Source organism: Trachypithecus francoisi, unplaced genomic scaffold (genome assembly GCF_009764315.1).
Source record: "Trachypithecus francoisi isolate TF-2019V2 unplaced genomic scaffold, Tfra_2.0 Lachesis_group0, whole genome shotgun sequence".
Lineage (NCBI taxonomy): Eukaryota > Metazoa > Chordata > Mammalia > Primates > Cercopithecidae > Trachypithecus > Trachypithecus francoisi.
In genome coordinates this window covers 32,570,030-32,591,735 of record NW_022681453.1, presented here as the reverse complement: position 1 = coordinate 32,591,735, position 21,706 = coordinate 32,570,030, and the positions used below count along the sequence as shown (strand labels likewise).

The window sequence follows — 21,706 nt, the reverse complement described above, 5'->3', positions numbered from 1 at the left end:
TAAAACAGAGGCTTAGAGGTGAGGTAGCTGTCATCTGCTAGGTCATGCTGCTAGGAGGTAATAGAGCCAGATTTGAATTCAGGTCTTTTTTGTTGGACTTTTTCAATGATAATACTCTGCCTGTTGCAGGAGGCAGATGATAAGTATGGATTAGAAATTGGCTAGAAACTGTTGAGGATAACTCTTATGAGCATTTCTTTTTTATGAATGCAGCTCCACCTTTGTGAGTGCCTCATGCATCTTTACCTACATTATAGAAGCTTCACATGTTTCAAATATTTCTTTTCTTTATGGTTACATGGGTTGCCTAGTGTTGCTTGAAAGTTAATTAAAATTTACAGTATTTTCTTTCTCTTTCTTCTGAGGTAAAACAGATGCAACTTTGATCTCTAATACTCATTTAGGACTATCATAGTTTTTTAAATGTTAAACATTTCTTTGTTTAAAAACATGGGTTTAATAGATTATATTTTGTTTTGTTTAATGTCTTTACATAGCACAAATTAAAATGGACAGCTATGGCGGACATTGCTGGGGTCCCCCATTGTCTGTTTTCCCTGTTCTTTGTGAGCATACAGTTCCCAGCCTCCTTGCAGCTGGGTGAGGTCATGGGACTAGTTTGACCACTAGAAGTGATATCATTCATCTCCAGGCACCTAAAATCCTCTTCAGTTTGCTCTTCTGCTGTTGTTGTAACTTGGAAATTATTCACTGAGATCACAGAGGCACAAGAAGGAAGCAGAGTAGATCCCTGAGTCGCTACTTAGAATGGAGTACCTGGAAAGCCTCTGGGCCTCCAACCAACTTTGCCTGAGAGAGAAATCAAACTTTCTTGTGTTAAGTCATTGACATCTGGAATCGTATGTTACTGCCTCATCACCTATGCTAAGCCAACTTACATGACAATTCTTCATCAGCCTCCTCTCCCACATTTACTTTATTAGACTTTGAAATCTAAATGTCAGGATTTCTCTTGAGTAAAATATTTAAAAGCATGCACACACACAAATGCACACATTTGAAAAAGGAAACCTTATTAGATGAGTGGTTTGAAACTTTGGTAATATCCCTTACAACAATTAGAATGTCCCAATAGAAGGGCCAGAAGGTAGTGATCTAAATGAGCTAGGATGAGTGATGTCTATCTTTTTAAAGTTCTTCAAAAACTGAAACACTGTCATTTCCCTGAGTGACCCATGTCAGTTCTTATCTCAATATTCAGAAGTCTTCCTTAGGTCCAAGAAAGATTTTACATGACCTAAAGTGGAATTGAGGACCCTCTTTAGGTCATTTAAAATCCATTCCTTCTTATTTTATACCCATAGAAACAGAGGTTTAAAACTTGTTCATTGCAGCCTTCGTCATTACAGCTCTTCATCTAGGAGGCCACCACCCTTGTTGTCACTTACCCCTTCCCTTCTGTAACCTGACCAGTACAGATGTACTTGACCTTTCCCCGTAATCCCCTAACAAGATGCTGCCTAAAGCTGGCTAGAATGGAAAGATGATTTGATTTTCCAGCATGTGTGGAGCTGCCTCTTTGTTATTACCTGCCAGTGTCATGTTTGTGCTGCTTTGCTGTCTTGTGTCCATGCAGACATCTCTTAATTCTGCTTTTGTGTTCATAATTTTCCTTCCTACTCATGTTCTTCTTCCTACCTGGAACACCTTCTCCAGCAGAAGGTGAATTTGACTAAGGTCAAATTTTTGCAGCCTTTTTATACTCTGGATTTTGTGTCATGCTTAGTAAGGCCTTCCTCCACTATAAAATTGTGTTTTAATTCCAAAAAAGTAAAAGCAGTTTTGACCTTGGGCTTGACCCAGATCATACTTTTCCTGATTCCTGATCACCGCTGCCACAATTAATTTTGTCTTCCTTGTCCTTTCTCCTATATACTGTAATCAATTATGGTCATTTGTATAAATATCCTATCATTCCACCTAAACAGAAAGTTCTGAAGGTCGACAGTTGCATCCTTGTCTCCTGACAAGACTGTCCTCCACAAATCCCTAATAAACATTTGGTTGAGTTTCTCATATGTATTGCCTGTTCTTCCCTGCCTTTACTCGCAGGAAGTTTGCTGTCATGAATGTGGAATTTCACTGTTTTTTTAGAAAACCAATATGAGTTTTGTTCCTATTTACCAGGTCTCTGAAATTTTTTAAGTAGTTTTTTCTCACTTTGTCTAATATCTACCAGTATAATTTCTAAAAATCGTCATTAAAATGGTCTCCAGGATGAAAATAATGACCACAGGGAATTAATGATCTATGGATTTTGTAATTTTAATATTCTACGTAGGTGTGATGCATAGATATCCAGCTTCCTCATCACCAACTGAGCTCACAGAGCATGTGCTACCAGAAGGATTTGGGCAGCATGCTTTTGTGCCATCCCTGTCTTGAATGCAATTAGGCCTTTGAGGACTCTGCATGCCTCCTACCATAACACACACCCCATTCTACTCTAATTGCCTACTTAATTGTCTTCTCTCTCATTGCCAAGCTCTTTTAAGGCAGGATCCGTGTGTATCTTGGTCACCATGTTGTCCCCAAACCCTAGCACAGTGACTGTCAAATAGTAGGAGCTTATTTAATGAGTGAATGGATATATGAATGAATTGATGAAGCATGTATTGATCTCAAAAATATAGTTGTCTTGTCCTGGTGTATAGTTTCAGAAGAGGGGCCCCGCCTCTTGGTCATTTTTACTCCTTTCTTTCCTAGATTCATAGCAGTTCAAAGCATTTGTATTGTATCATATGGAAAATGACATATCAGTGGCTCGCCCACATTAGATGGGACTTTGAGATGTGCTCTTAGGAGTAAAGATTTTGTAGTCTTCCCTTTACTGCTTTCTCCCTACCTTTTGAATTTTAACTGGTCAGTTAACTACTTTGTGCTGAAGTTAATGGTGGAAGCATGATTGCTTCTGTTAATATCACCAATAGCTAACATTTGTTGAGTGTTTGCTATGTACTAGGCTCAGTGTTAAATGTTTCACATTAATTCTCATTGGATTCCCCCAACGGCCCCATGAAGGTAGGCACTATCATTATGCCCTAGGTTACAGGTAAGGATCTCAGACCTCAAGTCATAGAGCTAGCAAGTGTCAGAGCCAGAGTCTGACCCCAGGTAATCCATTTTAGACTCCATGTTATGTTGTTAATTCTTATGAAATTGGTAGTCACATGTCACATCTGTTCCAGGTGAAGATTAATCTCTTGCTATGTTTCAGCTGTCTTTATTTCATTGTTGATCAGCTGTGAATTGCCTCTTATATGACCATGCTGATCATGAGTAGATGAGAGAATAGTGTACCCATTTTTAAGAAACTGAGGCATGGAAAATTGAAGTGACCTGTTCATGGCCACACTGGGTTAGAATGTCACTGCTTCCACTTGGCTGTTGGGGACCCCAAACTGTTAGATTGGTTAATTGACTTTTTGAAGGATATTAAGGTCTAAGGAGACCATCTGCCTCCCCACACACTCTGAGTTCTGTGTGATGGAAACTGAAGGGTGAGTGTTATTCATTTGATTGTATTTTGTTTCTCTTACTGAGAAGTTATTCCAGGTCTCATGATTTTCACCATGAAAAGTCTTCTGGGAACTAGAGAGAAGCATTTTGAAAGAAGTTATTAAGCATTATTAATACAATTACATACAACAAAAGACATAATTTAACTTCCCCACATCCAACAAAGAAATTCATTTGAAGCTTCAGGAACTCCAGCTGGAAGGGCAGAGCCCATCAGAGTGGGTTCCCTAGGCGAGGGAGTGTGGGCAAGGAGCCATGCTAGCTGCTTTGTCCTTGGGGACACTTCTGTGCATGATGGAATATTCCTCTCTCCCAGTCTCCCCAACCTTTCCCTCACCCTTCACTTTCGCTCACAGTGCTTCCTTATCACAGGCACAGAGTCCAGAATATTGCCTGACTCTTGCCTCTCTCCTGGCCCGGGATACTGCACAGGCAGCATTGAAGGAATATATGATTTTAAACAATTAAAGATGACCATGGAAATACTCAGATGCTAGGAACAGTGATCAGCCTAGTAGATAGTATGCCTAGGTGAATTTTTCTGACTTCATTCAAAATATCAGAAATAGCTATTGAGTATGTGATATTGTGTTAATCTTCACCATGGTTCTATTCAATATTTTACTTTCTTTAATTGCAGTAGCCCATAAGGCCCTTGAAAGCAGAGACTGTGTTTATACCCAGTCTTTAGAGCTGTGCATGGCATACAGTATGTGCTCAGTAAATATTTATTGAATGAGTGAATGGTACAGATGAGGTTATTGAAGATCCCACAAGTTAAGTTACTTGCCTAAGATCACATTGCTAGCAGGAAGGAAAGGCAGGGTTTGAACACAGGGCTCTCCAAATGTATAGATTCCTTTCTTCCAGATTGCTAAGTTAGGCCTACTAATGGTGCAGAAAAATGGAGATTGGAGACCCCAAAGGTTTCCAACAAAAGCTCCATCTGAGGTCTAGGAAATGCGGGTTCTGACCCATCCTTGCTGAAATCCTTGTGTGAGTTTAGAAAAGTTATTTCTCCAGTTGTCTCCATTTTCTAATCTGTAAAATGAGGAGATGGAAGCAGTGTTCTCTAAGGGCCTCAGGGTCTTCAGATGCCCCTGGGAAGGTTTATGCTTTGTCTTCTTCTGCATGCGCTTGGAATTGGGGTAAGGGGTTAGAGGGCAGCTGACTAACTCACCATCCAAGCACGTGAGGAAAGGAGTCACTTGTGCTTTATTTCAAGGTTCACAAAAGCTCAAAGGTGACGTAGTCTCAGGCCAAAAAACAAGCAACACCCCAAAATGAAAGTTGAAGAGAGAAGAGAAAGAAAAAAATTAAAAAGGAGAGCCATTTGAAGGCTTGACACAGCATTTAATTGAAAAAAAAAAGCGCTCTGATTCCACTCCTAGGTTGGTGTAGCATATAATCTGAAACAGGCGCTCAGGTTGATAATTGTGCCCAGATCTGATCCTTGGCACATAAGAACATAGCTTTTAAGAAGAAAAAAAAACAGGCATGTGTCTTTAAAGCCTCTCTTCTTATATGTGATTTTTTCGTGCTCATTTGGAGGTTGCGTAGCTGGGCCTTTGCATCCAGCAAAGGCTTCCTTCCCCTCTCCCTGGCTTGGGGATTATTGATTTGGAAGGCAAGGCTAATTTACATGTAAATAAATCTCAGCCCTGGGCAGCGGAATGGGACGTCCAGATGCCGTGACTGACTTGCTGACATCACAGCTTCATTAGCATGCGGAGGATGCAAGCACTGCAACAGCGACTTCTCAGGCACCACCAGCAGCGCCACCGACAGTTATTATTATTTTTTGACCGAGCAGCACATTTCCTGGTTCAGTGGCTTGAGCTCTGTGAGCAGCTGACTAGTCGCCCGGGTCTGGCTCAGGATCAGCTGATGACGCTGAGGCTGGAGTCTGGGACTTCTTCCTTCAGATTGTCATGAAGAAGGGGAGTTAAGAGGAAACTGAGGGTCCTCGGGAAGGCGATCTGAGCACTCAGGCTGATCCAGAGGAAGAGTAGAAGTCATACTTTTTTTTCCCTGCTTGGTGAATTCCCCAGCAGAGTCTGGATCCAGCAGTGCTGTTTTCCCCGAGGGAATGTGGAACAGCTCGGCTTGAGTCTGCTGCCAGCTTCAGGAAGGGTTCAGACTGTAAAGGGGGTTTGAGGAGAAGATGCTTTGGCTGCCTGAGGTCCTGCTTGCATTCTTAGAAGTCAGACCCAGGGAGAAAGTGAACTGGGACAATTGACAAGCTCCAAGGGTCTGGCAGAAGCTTCCTCCGAGACTGGGCATTTCATCCTCCCTGGAGGTGGGTAAGAAATTTGCTCTAATTCACAAATTAAACAGCAGCGTATTTTCTATGGAGGATGAGAAAGCCAGATCTAGGGCCTTTGCATTGGAGGTGGGGGTGGGATATTGGGGCTTCGTTTTCTTGGCCAGGTATCATTTTTGGTGGCCCTCTGACCCCTTTTGCCTTTTCTATGCTTATTAGAAAGCTCGATTGCAAAGTGTTATGTCACAGCTCTAGGGAGTCCTGAAGAAATGCTTAAATCTTGGTGCTTAAGAAGAAGCAGCGTTTCTCTAAAAGTCTGGCTTTCTTTAAATAACAATAATAATATAGGGAAGGGAGCTAACAGACCAAATACCTGATAGTGTTCATGCACAGTAGTCTTTTCAACACATAATGTCAGAAACCATTAGGGGATCTGAGGAACAAGGACTTAGCTGAGACTTCCAGGTAAAGAAATGGCTTTCAAATTATTTAGGTTTAATTTTAGACACTGCTTTCAGATTAGAAATGGTGACAGCTCTTCAGAATATGACTGCATAGCCTGGCTGAAACACATGATTCGGTTTGCCCTCTACGCTGGGTTTCTTGAGGGAGTGATCATAGTTAGTTCTCCTCACTCTTGGCTTCTTGAAAACCAATCATAGCATTACTAATTTGCCATGGAGGTCTTGTGATGAAATACAGATTTTTAATCCCATGGTTTTTTGTTATGTGGTCTTGGACTATGCTGTGGTCCAGTGGGACTTTTATGAATCATAAATAATCTAGGCTGGGCCAAATCGCACCGAGGTTAGCGATCCGTACCAGATGTGATGCCATCCGCTGGTCCAAATGTGGCTCTTGTCTAACTTAGGCACATAGATTATTTCCCCAGTGAGAGAGTTCTGCTTCTCATATCAATGCATGTATGAGCACAGTCAGGGGAGGGCTCCAGTGTGCCATGAATATGTAGACATAGACTGCCGTGTACTGAATCTGCAGCTGGTAAGGCTGTGATTTGCTTCGCCTGCACATCTCTTCCCAAAGAGTGTTTTAAACCATCTCAGTGAGACTTAAACTAAATGAAGCTGGCTTGCCTCTTTGCTAGAGGCCACATGGGCTGCTGTAATCCTGCTCCTCAGAAGGCTTGCTGCCTGCTGATGGCTTTCACAGATGGGTCGGGATGAGTGTCCCCCAGGGCTCCAGAGTAAGTCACAACTTTGACATAATTACCGTATTTTGGAAATTTGGATTTTAATGCCTCCTTGAGTGCTTATAAAGGTTTTGCCTTTCCATCAAATGCTCCTTCCCCTTGGGAATTCTGTTTTTAATGTGAAAATTAAAACACACTGGCTCCATCAGGCATCTCAGTCTATAAAGATTCACGGGGCAGCCAGAAATAGTAAAATAGCATTGTTTGAAATGGCGTGTTTATAAAGATTTACCCATGCATTATGAGGGAAAAAATAGAAATAGAGGAAGAAAGATGCATTTATGGAAGCTTAAAGAATGAGAAGGGAACTTAGAGGTTAAACAGCATGAGATGATATTTATCCAGGGCTCAGACTTTGGAGTTGGAAAGAGCTGAAGATACTTAGAGCTACCCATTCCTTCCAGTAAAGTGGAGAGAGCAATGGAATCTATAGGTAGGGTGATAGGTAGAAGGATTTACCGAGATGACCTTTGAAAAGCACAGTGGCAGCCACATAGTAAATACTCGGTAAATATTAGCTGCTATTGTTGTTTTGTTTTTGTTGTTCCCATTTTGTCATTATCATTATAAGTATTGTTGCTAAAAAAACATGATAGTATTGAAAAGGCAACATGTTCACATCCGTTTGCCTGCAGAGAGGTTTTGCTAGCAGAAAAGATGCCATCTCTGGTACTGTTACAGCCAAATGATTCCCACTCAAAGAAACTTTCCACCCTATTGATTGAGTTGACAGAATAAAGTATATTATCCAGAACTACTGTATTTTGCAGAACTGAAAGTGACCAGCTGGTATAATGAAAATCGTTTAGAACTAGCTGGGGCTTAGGCAGCCTTAAAGAAGGCATTCTGTTTTGGCAGCTGACAAGTTACATGTAGAAAGCTGCAGGGTCCCAATTGGAATCAATGCATTTCTAGATTTCTTTTCTGCTTCAACTATGCATATGAAAGACAGTCCTTTTCTTGCTTCATTCTTTTCAGTGCAGACATTGAGCATTTTCTTCTCCATCCAGGGAGGCCGTTGGATACGTGCTTAACCTGCTGGTTGGCTCCTCAGAAGTTCCAAGGCTGAATTTTTGCCACCATCTGGGTGCCTTCAGCTTGTGGGTTGGCTGCTAAGGGAAAGGAATAGGCCTCCCCTGCCTGCCTGCCCACCCGTGGCCCAGTCTGTCTGCTCTTGTTTTGTGTCACTGCCATGGTACAATTTTGCCAGGCTTGTGGTCTGCCTCCTTCATGCCAGTGAGCCTATTTCTATCACACAATTGGACTGCCGTTTCTCTCCCTTTCCTCCCAAGATCTTTCTTTTTAATTTAGGGGAATTCGAACTCTGACACAGGGATCTGAAAGACAAAGGTGGATTAGAAGAGTCAGAGGAGTCTGCCATAACATTCTTTCTCAAGAAACTCAGAACTGGGAGTTGGTCATTCCTGGTTGCTACTGATCTTTAGTAGAGTTGTGTTTTGCACAGAGAATAATATTTATACCTTGACCATAGCCCACCTCCCTTACCTCCTGATGAGATGTGTGATCTCAGGAGAGTTGCCTGACCTCTCTGAACTTTGGCTTCCTCATATGAATGTTGGAAATAAAGTCCACCGAATGCATGGGATTGCTGTGAAGATACCGGCTATAATGCCCTTGCCCAAATCCTGGTACTGACCGGATGTCGAGCATATTTCCCAGTTAATCCCAATCTATGAACAACAGAGGGCAGTACTTTTAATATTTATTTAACAGAGAAACTGAAGGCCAATAGAATTAAATTAGAAATCAGTAACAACAAGGTATTTGGGAAATCCAAATAAAATGACATAGCAGATGACAAACCTTGGTACCCCGTCTAGTGCTTCTTTTAATAAACATCAATTCCAAACGCTCTGAGTTTGAGTAGGGCTCAATGATCCAACTGCACTGCCTGCCTCGAATTAGCAGAAACCTCTTTATTTAGTAGCCCCGAAGCTGTGGTCATTTCTTCTCTGCTGTCTGTAAAAACACACAAGAGTCAAAAGGCTGTGTCCCTCAGATAGGAATTCTGGGTGGCATTGGGATAAAGACTTTCTTTTGTGCTTAAAGACCCACTGAAACCTTTCTCTGTTCATTCCCTCCATGATTGTGGTGCTTATAAACAGGGAACTGCTGGTGACCATGCGCTATTTGCCAACTAAGAAGCTTGAGGATGAGGTATTGACCAACTCTGTTTTCTTTGTTGATGCTTTTGATTGACATTTGCCCTTTTGCTCTGTCTTAACCTGTAAACATTTAAAATGAAATGTTCTGGTTTTTATGCGTGTGTGTGTGTATGTATGTATGTTTGAATCAAGCAGGGGTGAAGATCTCTTTTGGGAATTGAGTCAGTTGAGTTTGGAGACTTGGTTTTCTTTTTTCTTTGGCCTATTGTCTGAGCAGTTTATTATTTGGCGTCTGAAAACCATAAGTTTGCTTGTTGTGTTATTTCCCTGGGGATAAGGCAGAGGAGAAAAAAGCAAGGCTGGAGAGAGGGGAGAGAGTGTGTGAGTTTGGATGGAGCTTTAAGAGGAGGGGAGGGAAAGGAAGACAGAATGGAGAAGCAGCTGGGAGAATATCAGAGCAATTGCCAATCCACCATGAAAGTGCAAAGCTGAAGGTTCCCTTTGGGTGAAGTTGCAACTCAGAAGGCAACTCTGTTCTCCTTTAGCTAAAAACTCCTCTCCCCATCTGTCCTGCAAAACTCACAGCGAAGCCATTTTAAATCCGAAAACCCTCCTTATGACTAAGCACAGCACATGTTTTCCACTAGAGCACCATGGACCATTTCTAAAAGTACATTAATTAAAAGGAGCATATTTTCAAGTACAATATGAGCCTGCCTTTCCCTGGTGGGTGTAGGGGGTAAATTTCAGTGCATGTTTGGCCATGAAGTCTGTAAAGATCAAATTGACTAAACCAAGCACTCAGATATGAGTGTTGACTTGGAAGATGCAACCTAACACTCCAGAGGGCACAGAATCCAGAGACGTCGCTGGTTGGAACTGGAGGCATGAAGAAAATCAGGGCTGGCCTCATTTGACAAAGCATTGCCAGAGTCATGCTCACTCAGAACAGCAGAGTGAACCCACAGGAGGAAGCAATAGTTGGTGGGGAAGGGTGGTCTCTGATAGCTCCCTTCTTCCTGGTGCTAGTGTTTGAGCTGCTGTATGTGTTTGAGCTGCTGTATGTAAGTGTTTGGAGCACTGAAGGCAGCACAGGAGCCCTTTCTTTATCTCTTCGGACATGGAGAAAGATCCACCTCTGGATGGTACATTTTCCAACCCAGCACCCAGCCTGCCTCAGGTGATGGGAGACTGAATTGAGTTGCCTCCATTCCTCTCACACTGGGACTGCTGTTGGCTTCAAGTCACCCTCCTCTCTTTGACTCCTTAAAATCAAACCTTGTAAATATTTTCCAACCCCATCCAGGGTTAAGGGTAGCCAGGGCAGAAATTCTTAGCATTTCATTTCAACTAGGCAAGATGCCAATTTTCCGAGCTCTTTTCTTGGCATCCATTCATCAGTTATGAGTCCTTAGAGATGCCTGCTCATGAAAGTTCCAAGACTTAACTGAGAAACAGCCATATTTTCTATGGTCACAAAATCTGGTAAGGTTTTAAGTTAACTGTTAATATAGGAGGCAATGTATGTTTTGGGTGTCTATGTGTCTGTTATAGTCTGTGGTTAATGTTGATGTGGGTGTATGATAACTGTCATAGACTGAGTGCCTACTGAGTGCTTGCTACGAAAGATGCTTTATGTAAACTTGCCTTGTTAATTCTTACAGCAATCATGCAGCTAGATATTATTGGTTCTATTTAGTAATTGAGAAATCAGGACTCCTGGAAGTTAAGTAACTTGTTCAAGCTTACACAGACAGTAAAGAGTAATGGTGGGATTTGAACCCAGGGTAATCAGAGTCCAAAGCCTGTCCACCATTCTAGGCTTCTTGATACTTTTCATTATAATGTCCCCTGGGGATGTTGTTTATTTCTCTTATATAGTTCCTTTATGAATCCCTCATTTGAGAAACACCTCATTGTTTAGCCATTGAACTAAAATCTCATTGGTTGATCCTTGGTAAAGTTGGAAACACCCAAGAGAATATGTCAGACTTGAAACAGAACATAGTGGTGTCTTCACCTTCTGCTTTTAATGTGACTTTTGGAATGAAAGTGTGAAATTGCTTGGAAAGTCAAAAGACACCCTGAGATGAAAGGTAAAAACTGCAGGCAGATGGAAGAAGTCCTTTGCTGGACTACAGGGAACATAGGGAATTCTTCTGGTCTAAACTTGTGGCTGTGGGCAGACCAATGGGAGTTAGGAGAGAGGGAAACCAAGCTTGTTGCTCTTGGTCGCCAGTTGTGCGCACATCAGGTTCTAACTAAAATGTATGTTTCCCTTTTCCAAGCCTCAGTTCTTTCATCTTGAACATGAAGGTCCTAAATCAGGTGATCTATACGTTGTCTTCCAGCCATGACCTTGATGAGTGCGAACTTTCAGAATGAATTCAGCCTCGTCAGGGAAGGAGTGTAATTTGCACTGTCGGCCGCTTTTGGCGGGGAACTAAAAGGTCAGCTTTTAGATCAGGACCTGACTTCTCTGTGTTGTGAATATGTGCTGGAATATGAGAAGTGGTAGCCCCCCGGACAATGACAGGAAGCTTCCTGGAAGAACGTCTGACCTTTGGATGCTTTGCACTAGTGAAAAGAGGGTGGCAGTGGGCAGTGTGTTGGTGCTGCTTGTTCACTTTCAGAAGCTCTCCAGGGCTTTGTTATGTATGCAAGCATCCTACAGAGTGCTAGAGACCAAGGCTTCTCAAATGTAATGTGCATCTACCTGGGGGCGTTGCTGAAATGCAGATTCTGAATTTTTAACAAGCTCCCCTGGGATGCTGATGCTACTCCTTCTAAACTACCTTTATAATAGGCATAGAGGAAAGAAAATTTGACTAAATTCAGAAGGTCCAGAGTCTAGTTCCAATTGTTGCTTATTTGAGTAAACCTCAAATCACTCAGCTGCACCATGACTCAGTTTCTCCACCTGCAGATAAAATAATATCTACTATTGAATGATTACTGTGTGTCAGGCACTGTGTTCACTAGGTGTTCACTGTTTTATGTGCTGTATTTTACTTGATCCTTGCGTTAGGAGGCAGGCTTTGTTACCATCTGCATTCTGCAGTAACTCAGCCCAGAGAGGTTGACTAACTTGACCGAGGTCACACAGCTAGTTAGTGGCCAACTTGGGATTGGAATTCATATCACCTGATTCTGGAACCTTCACAACTTGTAGACATAATTGATGTGAAATATCTTGGGACTTACTATGTGAATGTGTATGTAATTATATGATATGTACAATTACAAATATTTCGGGTACTTGAGACTGTAAGAAGTAGATGTTTCCCAGATGAGGTTGTATTGTTTTTAAGTAAAAAATGTTCTGATTTATAGAAATTAAAGTAAAAGGCATTGTGAAGTTTCGAAAATCACAGGTGTTTGCTCCGTTGTCACCTGGGGTGGGGAGGAAGTGGTACATGAAAGGAGTATTCTGAGGAATGGGGGGTTTTGGTTAACTGAGGTTTTATTTTAAATTAAATCCCAGTTCATTATCCGTCTTGGTTTCGTTAAATTTGGACAGTATGACAGATACCTTTTCTGCCTTAATAGGAAAAGCAGGGTTAGCCCAACTGAGTATGTCTTGTGATTCAGGCTATGGCAGCCATGCAAATTATTGTCCTGAACATGAATCCCAGTGATCCTATTTTGTAAGGAAGCCAGAAGAGGTTGATTGTGAACATCAACAACCAGAAGAGGTTGATTGTGAGCTTGATATTTGTCACCTCACTAGACACCAGGCTGTTTGGACTTCACTCTTATAAATGTCCTGACCATATGATTAGTATGTCAAATACCTGGCACCTATATCACCATACTCCAGTCTCCTTTGTCCACTTCAGACCTCAAAATTAATCGACACATTTTTTCTGTTCAGCCCCAGTGCATCCTCAGAGTCCTTCTCAACACAGCACTGGAGGCAGCCTATACCCATGAGTTACAGTTGGCCCAGGAGATTTACCCTACATGCAAACTCAACCCTTGGATACCCCCGGAAGTTGGTTCTCTTTTCAGTTTAGTAACTACGTGTTGAACACCTACCAATAGCCTAAGTGTGCTGAAATGAAACCCTATTTTCCATTCACTCTGTATTTTATTTGTTCTCATGAATGTGAATGTTCTGCAGGCTTACTGAAAGGTTTAGTTAATTACTTAATGGGTACACTGTACACTATTCACATGATGGATATACTAAAAGCCCAGACTTCACCACTACGCAGTATATCCATGTATCAAAACAGCACTTGTACCACCTAAATTTATACAAATTAAAAGGAGGAAAGTTTAATTTTTGGTAAATTAAGGTTTTAATATTCTTTTTTTCTTTCTTTCTCTGTAATATACATCCTGTTGTTCTGAGTAATACCTCAGGACTCCTGTCCCTTTTCATTACCAGTGATGTAGGGTCTTTCTCCAGGTCTCCTGCTGTGATTCTGTCAGAGGAATACCTCCTTTACAAGGGGCTGTTTTCTGTAGGCATCCTCCGGGCAGTCCAGCCATTGGTTAGGTAGTCAGGGGATATGAAGTGCTAGCTCCTGGCTCAGCAACTGCATAGCCCTCAGCTAAAGCTCTCCCCTTCCCCTGACGGCTTATCCATCAAGAGTCAGAACTTCATTTAAATCGCTGCCTGAGTCGATTACTCACTTTTGAGTTCATCATCTCAGAAGTTGCCAGGAAAGCCTGTCAAGACTAGAAGCTTGCCACTGACTGGAAAGACGACACCCCCACCCTTGTGTCCTGTGCAGGTTGGGCCACTCCGAAGTGCCTGCCTTATTAGGAAGGAGGGTGAAAATGCACAGCAAAGAATTCACATGCTCCTCTCTCAACAGGAGTGTTGATTCTTGCTAGACTGGCTTCTGAAAGGGGAATAAGTAGAAAGCAGCATTATCACGGGGCCTGATTGATCGGAAAGCTTGAACCTGCCTTCTTTTCGCTGTGTCAATTTGACTGCCTAACCAGCTGCCTAAACACTCATGTTGTTTGCCCTTGTAATGCTTAAAAATGGTTTTAAACCCTGCACCACTGAATTGCTAAGATGCAGCATCCTAAATGGTAACTATGATATCATGTGCTATTTTGAATTTTTAAAAGAATGTTACAGAGAGTGAGAAATAGCAATTGAGCATCTGCGAGATGTAAGGCGCTGACTTTGGCCCTGTGGGTAGTTTAAAATATCACAGCCGGTCTTTTGCACTTAACCAGTTTTCCAAACAGATGTTTTTAGCTTAGGATCCCTGGACAGCAAAGGACCAGACAGAATTGATGAACTCTGAAATGTAACACAAAATTTTCTGTGAATGTGTATCTGTCCATTTTTTAAGGGAGAGGATCCCAGCTTTCATCAGATTCTTAAGGGCATCAAGTCACCCAAAAGGTTAAGAACTGCTAAATTGGGTGGTAGGTTGTTGTAAACTCATCCAGAGAAATCTCTACAGGTTAATGTGAGACTGGAAAAAAGAAATGTTCTTCTGCCCCAGAGAAATGCAACATTTTTCGACATGATTACCCAGGAGCTAATGTTAAACCCTGTGGAGCTAGAAGGAGAGAGTTACCTGATTTTCTTCCATTTTATAGATGAGTAAATTGAGGGTCATGGTCTCAAATGCCAAAGCGACAGGAGTTCTTGTTGCTTCTCTCTCTCAGATACTTTTTATTGTTCACTCAACAGTTTAACAACTTTTTGAACATTTGCTGTGTACTAGGCCAGAGTTTTTCAGTATTTCTGTACTTGAGGCATTCTTTCAAATCCTTGACATTTTGCAGTACAGTAACAGAATTAAATTACTACACTATAGTTATGGTACATTCTCAGCAGTAATACATTTTTCTCTACCTCATCTTAAGCTTTTGCAAACTTCATTTAATTGAGAACAAAGGCAGTCTTTCTTTAATGTGATCTTGGCCAAACACTACTCATCGTGTGGTTGAATCACACTCTACATTTGTGACATCATTGTAGCAATATACATTTTCAGTTATTGTAAAAAAGTAAATATGAAAAATAAAATTTACACTTTGGTTATATCTTGTTTGTAGCCCACTGGTTGCAGCTAGATTTCGGACTAAGTATTAGAGAGTCAAAATTTCAAAGAGCTACTTACTGAATGCTTATTATTGTTATTCTAGATATAGGATTTTAAAATTTACATTACAATGGGAAAAGGTATTATAGACACACCAACAAATAAAATGGCTTCTGATGTTAAGGAAACAAAAAATTTAAAGGATACTAAAATGGGGAGAGTATATGAGAAAGGGAGGTGGGCTGTTTTTTATATGATCCTTGGTGGAGAGGTCTTTGGTTGATGATGGGAACAGTGAAAAGCAGGCCAGCTCCTGAAGTACTGAGGGAAGGGTCTTTTGGGCTGAGGAGCAGCTACTGCAAAGATCCTAAGAGAGGGACAACCTTGGCAAATTCAAAGGACAAATAAAGGCTGCTGAGGCTGGAGCAAGATGGGGAATAGAGTAGAACAAAATAAATTTGGAGAGAGAGGAACAGACCAGGTTATATAGGGTCTTGTAGGCTATGGTTAAAGAGTTTATGCTTCATTCTCATTGTTGTGAGAAGTTAATGGCACATTTTAAGCAGGAGAGCTGAGTGTTATCATCATTGTTTAAAAAGCAAACAGTGGTGGAAATTAGATTCTAGAAGGGCAGGCATGGAGGCAGGAAATTAAGAAGTAAGCTATTGTAGTAGCTCAAGCGGGAGGTAATGGTGAATTGGACTAGGATAGTAAAGACAGAGTTGGTAAAAAGAGATAATGAATAAATAACTAAGACTCATCCCGTGCACCAAGGAAGTCCACGGTCCCGGCTCCTTGTTGTTCGTTTCATCAACTGTGCTCAAAGTGTGTGGGCGTTGCTACATCTAACAGGCTTGGGACACAGTGTGGGGGCTGGGATGGAGGAGGAGTACATCCTTCAACCAGCACCTTGTCAAATCGGAGTATAACAAATTTTTTAATATTTTCAAAACCTTACTCCTGTAGACCATGTGAATCCAATTCATCAAGGGCTTCTTTCCAAAAAATCATGAAACCAGGAAATGTTATTTTCTTTCTGTCTACCTCCCTCCTTCCTTTCACTGCTGCAAGAATGAGGAAGCAAGTTGTAGCTCAGAACAAAACCACAAAAACCTTTCCATAGATCCACCTTGAATAAGGAAAATCAGCATCTCACTTTTGCTGCCTGTCCCTCCTATAGAAAAACCCTGAGAATTTTGTTTGTTTGGTTTCTTTCTTTGGACTTGACTAAAGCCAGGTCTCTCCTGAAAATAATGTCTTTCCCTGTTGCGTCTAACTCAATCTGAATTGAGGGGCTTTACATCCAGCATTGGTGTCTGGTAAACCTCCAGTCGCTGGATTCTCTTGTTTCGCAAGTCCACTGGGGTCGTGCAGAGCCTCTGGCCTCGTTTGCTGAGCAACGTGGATTTCTGGGAAGTTTTTGCCTCCAGCCCTTCAGCACAGATATTAAAGGGCCCCTGTCAAGTTTCGAAGGGTGTGACCATTGCCAGAATCCCCACAAGCCAAGCCCCTGAGGGATTCCACTGCCAGCTGGCTCACGTCCATACCAGAGATGGCTGAATTTCTGTGGTTCTCTGTGCATGGAGCTGGCCCAGTTCCCCTGGATGAAAGGCGGCCTAATATAAACTGAAAATGTTATTAATAAGCAGCCACTTAAGAATTTCCTATGACTTGCCAGTGATTTGGGGGCCCCTATGTGAACATGGAAAAAAGCACAACTTGTTTTACATGGATTAAGGGACCAGGGCAGCCAATCCGGAGGGGCTGCCAAAAGGTATTCAGGTGTTTGGTGAAGGGCTTTGGGTAAGTTCCACAAACCCTTTTGAGGCTTGGTTGTCCTATCTGTAAAATGAGAAGGATATCCATAATTTTCTTCTCATAGTGTGGTTTGAGGATTAACTAAGAAAGACATGGAAACTGTTTGACACAGAGCTTGGCACATACTCAGAAAATGTTTTCTGAAAAAAAGTGGAGAAATCACACCCCAAAAATGAAGCCAAACTGACCTCATGCCCCTGGGCTCAGGGGAAAATGAGTAAACTTAGAGTTCCAGATACATCTAGCATTCAGTAGTAACCACAGTACTTGGCTTCTCTGAACTTCACTTTCTTCATCTATAAAGAACCCCTGCTCTTCTGACTAACCTTGTAGAGATTATTGACAATTCAAAAGTTACATGAAATGAAAGGGCTTGGTAACTCTATAGTCCTTGATTCATCCAACAGGTCATTAATTTACTGTCTAACCTGTCTGCCTTATTGCATCTTGGTATGAAAAGAAAGTCATGGCCGGGTGCGGTGGCTCACGCCTTTAATCCCAACACTTTGGGAGGCCAAGGCGGGTGGATTACCTGAGTTCAGGAGTTCGAGACCAGCCGGGCCAACATGGTGAAAGCACGTCTCTACAAAATACAGAAAATTAGCTGCGCATGGTGGGGCATGCCTGTAATCTCAGCTAGCTGGTGGAAGGCTGAGGCAGGAGAATTGCTTGAACCCAGGAGGCGGAGGTTGCAGTGAGCCGAGATTGCACCATTGCACTCCAGCCTGGGCAACAAAAGAAAAACTCCGTCTCAAATAAAAACAAACAACAACAACAACAACAACAACAAAACAGTCATTAGTATGACCTTGAAGAATTAAAAACTTGGTCAAGGATACGTAATCCTTTGATAGGGATAATAATAAAATTACCTTGCTCAGTTCAGCACACCTTTAAGTTTACACTAAGGATTTGGTAAGACTTATCAAAATGAATTGTTCACCACCCATCTGTTTTCCATTGATCTCTTTCCATCCTAACTGGAATAGATTAGTAGGGTCTAGATTGACTTCTGAAGAACAAGAACCCTAACTACTTTTGTTTGTTTGTTTGTTTGACTTTGTATCTGTAGACATAGGGTAGGATCTAGCACACCGGCACGTTGTCAAGTTTCATTATACCATGAATGTTGTATATATTAAGTTGTTAAATCCTAATGGCAACTCACCGAAGTTAGGATTTGAACCCAAGTTATTGTAACCACAGAATCTAAGATCCTAACCCACTGCAGTATACTGCCTTTAAGTCCTTAGGGAATATTTTATGCCTCAGATCTTGTCTATATAAGTTTAGCCAACTTCATCCACAAAGAAGGTAGAGACTAAACAAGTACTTCAGCAGGTGGCATGGAAGAGAAAAGCAAACAAAGAGGTGTTTTGTGGAGTCTTCTGATCCTTGCCTTGAAGTTTGGAGATGAGGTGTGTTAGAATTCAGTTTTCATTCATTTCCTCAGAAACTGTTCCCCCAAAGGATTTATCTGGAAAGGAAAGGCTCTTAGAACTTGCTCTGATAAATGTCCAATGAAGCAAAAATGTGCATGCCATAAAATCACAGGTGGCATGTAGACAAAGTGAAGTGGAGAAATATATCTAGAAGGAGTCACCAACTCTATCTACCTTGGTTTATTCTTTGCAGAGCAGCAGGTCTGACAGGCAGCTGAGGAAATCAGAGCTTTTCTAGATACCCCACTGCCTTGCACAGGGATACAGTGATGTGGGGATGCAGGTAGTAGTGTTGCCATGGAGACACCATCAGTGGCCAAGCTCTTCTCCTTTGAGGGCTCACTCCGTCTACTCATCATGAAGTTGAATTAGCTCTCTATGTGCTTGGTAGGCGATTCCTCACTGGCTTGTGAATGCTTTTAAAATAAAGCTAAAACTCCCTCCCAGCTGCCATCTTGTTACCATACTAGACTCCTGTCAGCATCTCAGTGACACCATGTTCTGTCCCCCCCCATGACTTTATTTGCCTGTTAGGAATACTCTTTCATTATCTTTTTGCCTAGAAACCTCTCCTACTCAGCAACCTTTGGCTCCAGCTTCCTCAAGGAGGCCTTCCCTGATTTGTCGTTAACCAGGAATCTTCTGTAACACAGTGGCTGACACATTAATGATGGCCTAACAACAGAGATGCAGTACCAACCACTTTCTTTGTTTTAAAACTTTTTATTTTGTAAAATTGCAAGGTCAGTTAGATCAAAGTTACAAGAATAGTATAACAAACTCCCAAAACACCCTTCTAGATTTTTCTGTCAACATGTTGCCACATTTGTGCTGCTTGTTCTCTCCCTCTTTTCCTCTCTCTCTCCACACACAGTCATATACACATATTATTTTTGTTGAACCATATGAGAGTAAACTGTAAACATCATCCCTTATCTGTATATATTTCAGCATCTTTCTCTTCAGAACAAGAACATTCTTTTAAATATCTTTTTCAGAAGAACTCTCCACTTTGTAATTTATGGTCTAGATATTTCTGGCTATATTGTTGTGTCAGAGAGAGACTCCTTTTTATTTTTTAACCCCTTGCAACACCTACCACAATGCCTGGTACATAGTAAATGTTCAGTGAATTATTGTTTAATGAATGAAGTTGACTGCCACAAGTATTTCAGCATTGCCTCTGTTCTACCTTTTGGACTCATGGTTCCTGCTGCTGTAGAAACTCTACCTTGTTGCTTGAGCCTACTTGTCTGGCCTGTGGGAGAGGGCAGAGAGCCCCAAGGAGTGGTCTTCAACCAATGGCTGTTGATAATTGGTGGATAAGTAGCCCTACTTCCTTGACTCCCAAGGGGAATGTATCTGAGGAATGTTCTGTACTTCTCCCGTAGGTCCTCAGCTGAAATGAGTTCTGGTTGCTCAAAGCTGCTGCCTGTTCATTAACTTACCCTCTATTTGCATCCTACCCTTCCCCACTTTCATTCTTCCGTTCCCTGTCAGGCCTTTTTGGGATCATCTCCCACAAGATTCAGATATCTTCCAAGAGTCTGATTCTGGGGAAACCCAATCTAAGATACTGCCCCTCAATGACTGAGACATCATTCCTGCAAATCAAAGTACAGTAAGAGATCTTTAAATTATATGTTTCCAAGCAAAGTCACCCAGGAGGCTTATTTTTAAAAGGGAAGGCATTTCTGCTGCTCAAAAGTTACAAGATAAATTAGTCTAAAGTAGGACACTGCATGTAATTCTTCATTGAAGCATGAATTGGCATATTAAGAAGAGGAAACAACTGCCCCTGAAAATTACCCTGTACCAACTTCAGTAACCCCTGGGAGAGAGAAGCACTTCTTAGTGCAGATGGCCAGAGCCGCTGGAGCCCAGCCGGAAGGGAGGGAGTTGGATAGGACCAGGCAGTGTGGTCTTGGCACTCAGCACACACCAGCCTCATACCCAGCTGGCCCCGTCACAGTCTCCGCCCTTGAGCTTCTGTGTTTATTAGGAAACCATTTTTCCTTTCTCACAGAGATAGAAATCTTGCTCCCAGACATGGCAAGTGTCAAGGTTCATGCCTGGGTCCCTCATTCAGACGGAGTGTTTGCCAAAAAAGGGGAAAAACAAAGTATTGTGGCTAGGGGGAAGGAGTTAAGGAGCCAGTAAGGCTGCAAATAACAGGATATGCTGACGTCTGGGTATCAAGGCAGAGGGATATAGAAATTCCAAGGAGAAACGGGTTAGGGGGGATGGGAGAACTTTCCTACACCCACTAAAATGGCACCATCCCCTGAATTTCACATCTGTGCTTGGGCTTTGGTACAGGCAGTTGCCTAGCCAGTTTGGTCACTGTCATTAATCCAGACAGTGGTGGGGGAAGAGGGAGGCCACAATATCACCTTCCGAGAATGACTCATGTAGTGCTCTTCCCCACCTCAGGACCTGTGTGCTCACTTCTCTGCCTGGAAAACTCGTACTCTGATTTTTCTCATATCTGCCTCATAGTGAGTCTTCTCATCACAACTCAAATGTCACTTCAGTGGGAGGCCTGTCCTCACTCATCCTTAGTTCCTCTCTTTCTGATTTCTCTATTTCTGTCATAACACTTATCACAATCTGTAAATGGCAGGTTTATCTGTTTGTTTACTTAACTGTTGACTGTCTTTTTCACTTGGTTCAAAGCTCCACACAGGCAGGCATGTTATCTGTCTTAATGACTGTTGTGTGCCCAGCATCTTAGTGCAGTGCCTAACACACAGTAGCTGCTCAGTCAATTTTGGTGGGTGGGTGAGTGCCTAACACACAGTAGCTGCTCAGTCAATTTTGGAAGGCTGAGGCAGGAGGATTGCTTGAGCCCAAGAGTTTGAGACCAGCCTGGGTAACATGGTGAAACCTTGTAGGTGGGCAGTTGGTTGATTGGTAGGTTGGTTGGCTGGATGGATAGATATGGATGGATGTATGCATATGAATGGATGGATAGATGGGTGGATGGATGGATAGATGTGGATGTATTTATAGATATGAATGGATGGCTAGATGGATGGATAGATATAGACGTATATATGGATATGAATGGATGGATACATGGGTAGATGGATGGATGGGTAGATATGGATGTATGTATGGATGGATATGAGTGGATAGATAGATAGATGGGTGGATGGATGAATACATATGAATGTATTTACAGATATGAATGGATGGATAGATAGGTAGATGGATAGATATGGATGTATTTATGGATATGAATGAATGGATAGATGGGTGGATAGATAGATAGATATGGTTGTATG

General features: G+C 42.0%; 1 protein-coding gene across 4 annotated transcripts in view; it reads left to right on the top strand.

Annotated features, from left to right (window-relative positions):
• Positions 1-21,706, top strand: part of PRICKLE2 (prickle planar cell polarity protein 2) — a 358,609-nt gene that overhangs the window by 219,457 nt on the left and 117,446 nt on the right. The window contains exon 1 of one of the 4 annotated variants that reach the window (XM_033210351.1): positions 5,283-5,839. The exons of the other annotated variants lie outside the window; for them this stretch is intronic. The gene's annotated coding sequence lies outside the window, so the exon portion shown is untranslated. Of the gene's footprint in view, positions 1-5,282; positions 5,840-21,706 lie in introns of those variants that run through there. 4 annotated transcript variants of the gene reach the window in all.